This window comes from Mya arenaria, chromosome 5 (genome assembly GCF_026914265.1).
Source record: "Mya arenaria isolate MELC-2E11 chromosome 5, ASM2691426v1".
NCBI lineage: Eukaryota > Metazoa > Mollusca > Bivalvia > Myida > Myidae > Mya > Mya arenaria.
This window is the reverse complement of record NC_069126.1, coordinates 35,212,884-35,218,766: the sequence shown is the minus strand read 5'-3', so window position 1 is coordinate 35,218,766 and position 5,883 is coordinate 35,212,884.

The following is a 5,883-nucleotide window of genomic DNA, read 5'->3' as shown; positions in this document are numbered from 1 at the left end:
TCATTTTATCAAGTTATTCGGGTGGTCAGAGGCAAGTTAGAGACTGTTTGAGTACAGTCGAACCCCGATATCTAGAAATAGTTTGGCTCGAATTTCTCGCTGGCTCGAACTGGATGTAAATGATCTATTTCTTTATATACTGAAGGAAAGCATTCCCGCTTGGTTCGAATTTTTGGAGGCTCGATGGATTTTCGCTGGTCCCTGGGAGTTCGAGCCAACGGGTTTCGAGTATACATACTTTCACAAACGTTCATGCTGCTGTGATATTTAAGGACGTTTCTGTTTTGTCAAAGACCTATCTTAGAACACGGCAAAAGGCAATCGGAACATCTCGGCCATTATCAAACATAATTCTATCCCGAAGCTTGCCGGAGAAGGCCGAGTCGTTACTATCAAGCGAAAGGTAGGACAGCTATCAAACTTTTACTGAAGCTTTATTGCCTTTCCGAGTACCTAGTCTTTTGACTGTCCAACTACTAAATAAAAAAAAATATATCAATACATCGTGGTATTCGTTTTAACAAAGCCAACACGTATTCCTAAACGTGCCAGTCAACCACTTGAACGCACCTTAATACAAGCTATATGTGCAGCCGGAAATACCATTGCCGATGCAGCTCACAACAATGTGCACGAGCTGTCAATTTCCAGAGCTCTATTGTTTGAATGCGTTTTCCCAAACAATGATGACCTTAAGAGTTGCAGACCTTACGTATGGCGATAAGTTTCAATTTCAATGTGTCTACTGTCCAAACTTCTCGCTTTTTGTCGTGGTGGTATTTCCTTTCGAGACCTCGGTAATTGCTAAGAATTACCGACTGTCAAATCTTCACGAAGTCGACATTTTCAAGATGTTTTAAATAGATGTTATTTATTATGGAATCACGTCGAAACAATTACATTGCGTCAAATACACACTTTAATTAATGAAGTTGTAAACTTAAATCAACATGTGCTGTGAAAATCCTCTGTGGTTATCTTTCGCCACAATTACCTTCCCTCCTGCATAAATAAATATAAAAAGATACAAATATCACGAACAAGAAATCAGTACGCTACTATTTGTGTGTTTTTTAATATAAAATTAAGAAATTAATTAACCAGTAACAACCACTTAATTTACCTACTGGGGAACTGAACGCGCGTTTATTTCTTCACCAATGATTTAAGAACGGCAATAAAGTGACGTCATTTAGCCGTTAAAATTGGCTCGAACAATGAATTCATTGTTATCAGGGTTTCAATTTTTAACACATTCCTTAAGTTATTGAATGGTAGGCACGCATCACAGTTCATACTGTGTGAATGGGTTGGAAAAAGAGACGTCTTAATTAATTGATACATAAAATATGAAAACTTAACTCTAGATCGTAACAAAATTGTTGTTTAAAGATGATCAAACGTTATTTTTAGCAATTGGTGCACGAAACTCGTACGTATGTAGCACAATTGTGCAGCTCCTTGGTAAACTAAACGTATTTTATGTTTTCAAAGTCTTTATGTAATGTTTAAAGGTTCAGGCTAAGTAAGTATTTATCAAAATAAATTATGTAATCTTAAACAGTCGCACAAACATACATACAAATAAACGTGAACTTATTTAGGATACTGGCCCAGCTTCTGTTTGAAAATGTACTCTTACTCCCAAATAAGATTTACCACCATTAATTAATACTATTGTTTTGATATACCATAAAAGGATAAATACATGTCGATAACAATGGGTCTTATGAAGGATACCGAGTTTAATTTAAAAGACATTTTCAGAAAAAAATGGTATTTCTATCTTATGATATATAGTAGATCACAGTAAATATTTTAGCACTCGCCAATCATTTAATATTTTTACGTTTTCAGCTATAAAAACACGGCCACAGTCTTGTTATCAGTGATTAATATTTTTCATCAATGCATTTTTTTAGTAAGTATTTAAAGTAGTATCACTCAAAATTTATGTTTGTAATATATCTGTATGTATTGATTTTGAATAAGAAAACACTAAGATATTGAGATTGAAAGTTAAATTATTGGAGGCCGTAAGGCAATCCTTTTAGGTGAAAATGTAAGTTATAATCTAGATTTACACATTCCCCTGATCAATAATGGCTGACTGATGGTTCACCCAAAAATAACTGCACGACAAATTTGAAACAAACTGCCAGTTAGACAAAATATAATTTCGACCACTTAAAATTGTAGTCGAAAAGTATTCATACACTCTATTTACATTAGGAGTTTTGTATTGTGCTGTTACATATTTTTTTCTTCTTGAAAATATCAATTGATAAATTATGTACGGCTTAGGACAAAAATAAGTCTGAGCCAACTAAGTTGAAACGAGGCCAATTATTGAATGATCGATGTCATTTCATAGAATCTCAGACAATATGTACAGCGCGACCTACATGAGGAACTAATGCAGAACAATGCCAACTTCAGACATCAATATTTCACCTTGGCTGAGGTAAATCAGACTTCACATGCACCGGTTCCATAAATGTGGACATGTCATGCAATATTCGAGGGTTTGGAGACGAAGCCGGCGATACTCATCACAAACACGGACAATACCTCAAATATATCATCCATGCCAAGCGACTATTAAGAATTCATTATGCTATTCAATTAACTGCGTCTATTGTTCAAGAAGAATTTATCATCTATAAGCTGGTGCCAACTGGGAACGGTTGCAACAGGCGAATCATTCATTTCACCGATCAACTTTGAACGGTGTCTGGCACGAAACAGTTTTTTTAATTTGCCTGACATGGTTAAAAATGATTTCATATGTATTAAGATAGATGGATATTTTAAACATATAAACACGGTACCCTGAAAACGAATGCGGAAAAAGATGTCAAGGCCCTGGTTTCTCTTAAATAACTAATTCTGAATCACCTCATTTTATCACTGAACAGCCTAGCAACTCTTCAAGCATCAAGATTGTAAGCAAGAAACGTACATGAGTTATACTGAAAAAAGAGTTGTTTTCAAATGCACCACAGCTCGTGTTGTTCTTTTATTAAACGGTGTTCTTTTCGCAAATGTTGTGCAACTAACTACTGGTATGTTCTTTTCCAAACTGCCGGACAATTCTCGATGCTCTTTTATCAACTGGTACGTTATCCGGGTTGTTCTGTACTAAATGCTCCACAACTCGCGTTGTTCTGCTACTAAATTCTTCATAAGTAGTGTTGTTCTTTTATTGAATGCTTCAAAACTCGCGTTGTTCTTTCACTAAATGCTTTACAAGTTGCGTTTTTCTTTCACTAAATGCTTTACAAGTTGCGTTTTTCTTTCACTAAATGCTTTACAACTTGCGTCTTTCTTTCACTAAATGCTTCGCAACTCGCGTTGTTCTTTTATCAAATACCTAACAACAAGCTTTGTTTATTTATCACTCGGGATGTTCTTTGATCAAATGCTGCACAACCCGGTTGTTTTTATATCAAATGCTCGGCGTAGCCCGGTTGGTTCTTTTATCAAAGCTGCGTCACCCGGGATGTTCTTTTATCAACTGCTTCGTAGCCCGGTTGTTATTTTATCAAAAGCTGCGCAACCCGGTTGTTCTTTTATCAAATCTGCACAACCCGGTTGGCTCTTTGATCAAATGCTTCGTAGCCCGGCTGTTATTTTATCAAAAGCTGCACAACCCGGTTGTTCTTTTATCAAATCTGCACAACCCGGTTGGCTCTTTGATCAAATGCTTCGTAGCCCGGTTGATTTTTTATCAAATGCTGCGCAACCCGGTTGTTCTTTTATCAAAGCTGCGAAACCCGGTTGTTCTTTTATTAAATGCTGCGCAACCCGGTTGTTCTTTTATCAAATGCTTAGTAGCTCGTTTTTATCAAATGCTGCGCAACCCGGTTGTTCTTTTATCAAATGCTTAGTAGCTCGTTTTTATCAAATGCTGCACATCTTGCGTTATTCTTTTATTAAATGTTGAACAACTCGTGCATATCTTTTTAGGAGTTTCTTTATTTATATTTAATACGCCGATCACAATGTGCTTCAAATCTATGGTGAACATATTTTACTATGCTTTATCTGTATACAAAATAATGCAATAATGTTAAACCTTTGATAGATCTTTTTAACAGAAATCGAAGATTTCATTTTGATCTCAATCAAAAACTACGTATAATTTTCAGCGGACGATTTCATAGCCATGACATTCATGTAACGCAATTATCTACCAGCTATACAATTTCAAGCTTTTCCAATGGCGTATTGTGAATGTAGTAAGGTTTCGCAAGTATGATGTTACAGTGAAAAGAAATCTACACTGGTGACATGACCTTCTCTGTATTCGAGGTTCGAACAAAAACTAACATTATTATATAAAGGGTATCTAAAATCAACATAAACCAAGTTCAGTTTTATGGATTTTAAGTGCAATTCTCTTTAAAAACATCCACTGCAAACACAGGGCACAACGACCTCTATTCATGACTTTGTTTAGGCTCAACATATTTGCATTGCCAAAACTATACCGCACTTCTGTTCCCTTAATTATTTACGGTATTTGCTCCGTATATAAACTGGTTATACAGGCAAATCAACAAATTGAGTACTCGCCGAATGGGCCTTGCCCGAGTGCGACTACAAATAAAATTACCCACCAGATTAACAAAATGATATTCTTCATTGCTATGGTTAGTTTTTGATACTGTAATTTGTTATTGTACACTTTTATGCCACTTAGTGTGCCATGCTGTTTAGAATACTAGAACACGTTCGGTTATTCATTAAAACTAGATCTTTTTTTTGCCAAAGGCTAATTCTTAAAATTTCATTAAACGAATTATAATTGCTTAATTATGTAAAACGTGGGTTAGAGTTTCGGCATTTACAGATAGAGTTTCACAGATCCTTTGAAACGAGATATTTTAAAATTAAAATGCACAAAAAAAACTGGACAAGAGGTAACATTAAAGTTTATTGAGATATATTCCATTTCAATTAAGTTTTTGCGTCATTTTGAGAGTTGGTGTTACAATTGATAGCACAGGTACACACAAACGAACGTTCATCTAAAACTTAAAAAGATAAATCGATTATGTTTGACCCTCTTTATCTCGGGTCAATGTTTATGAAAATCTGATGTCTAAAAAGACATTGAAATGTCATTATCAATTTTCATATCTAAATATTAAGTATGCATTCAACAAAGCCACGAATTCTATCTCGACTCAGATCTATGATATACATTTGAAGGACAAACAAATTGGCTGACCTAAATTTGCGTTGAACAAATTGATTTCAATATTCAAATACATTAATTAAGACACTCAAAAGATCAATTAGCCTGCAAAACCAATAAAATGTCAATCTTAATTTATAATATTCCCTTTGTGGAAACTATGCTTACACTGATCAATGTAACTTAAAAGTAAAGATGTCCATGGTCCGTAATGTGCAAAATATGGTGTTATATCTGGTCCATAATATCCCAAAATACGATCCTTTATGTCTGGTCCGTAATGTCCATTGTTCGTATTTTCGCAAAATACGAACCGTAATGTCCATGGTTCGTAATGTCACAAAATACGACCCGTATTGTCCATGGTCCGTAATGTCGCAAAATATAGTCCGTTATGTCTGGTCCGTACTGTCCATGGTTCGTTATGTCACAAAATACGACCCGTAATGTCCATGGTCCGTAATGTCCATGGTTCGTAATGTCACATAATTAATACGATCCGTTACGTCTGGTCCCGATTGTCCATGTCCGTAATGTCCGAAACTATGGTTCGTTTCGTATTGTCCGTAACGTCCATGGGCCGAAATGTACTGAGACCCCTAAACATTACATGTACTTCGATGAATATTTCCCACCTTAAGTCTTGACATGCAAGTTTGAATAAAAAACAAAACAAAATG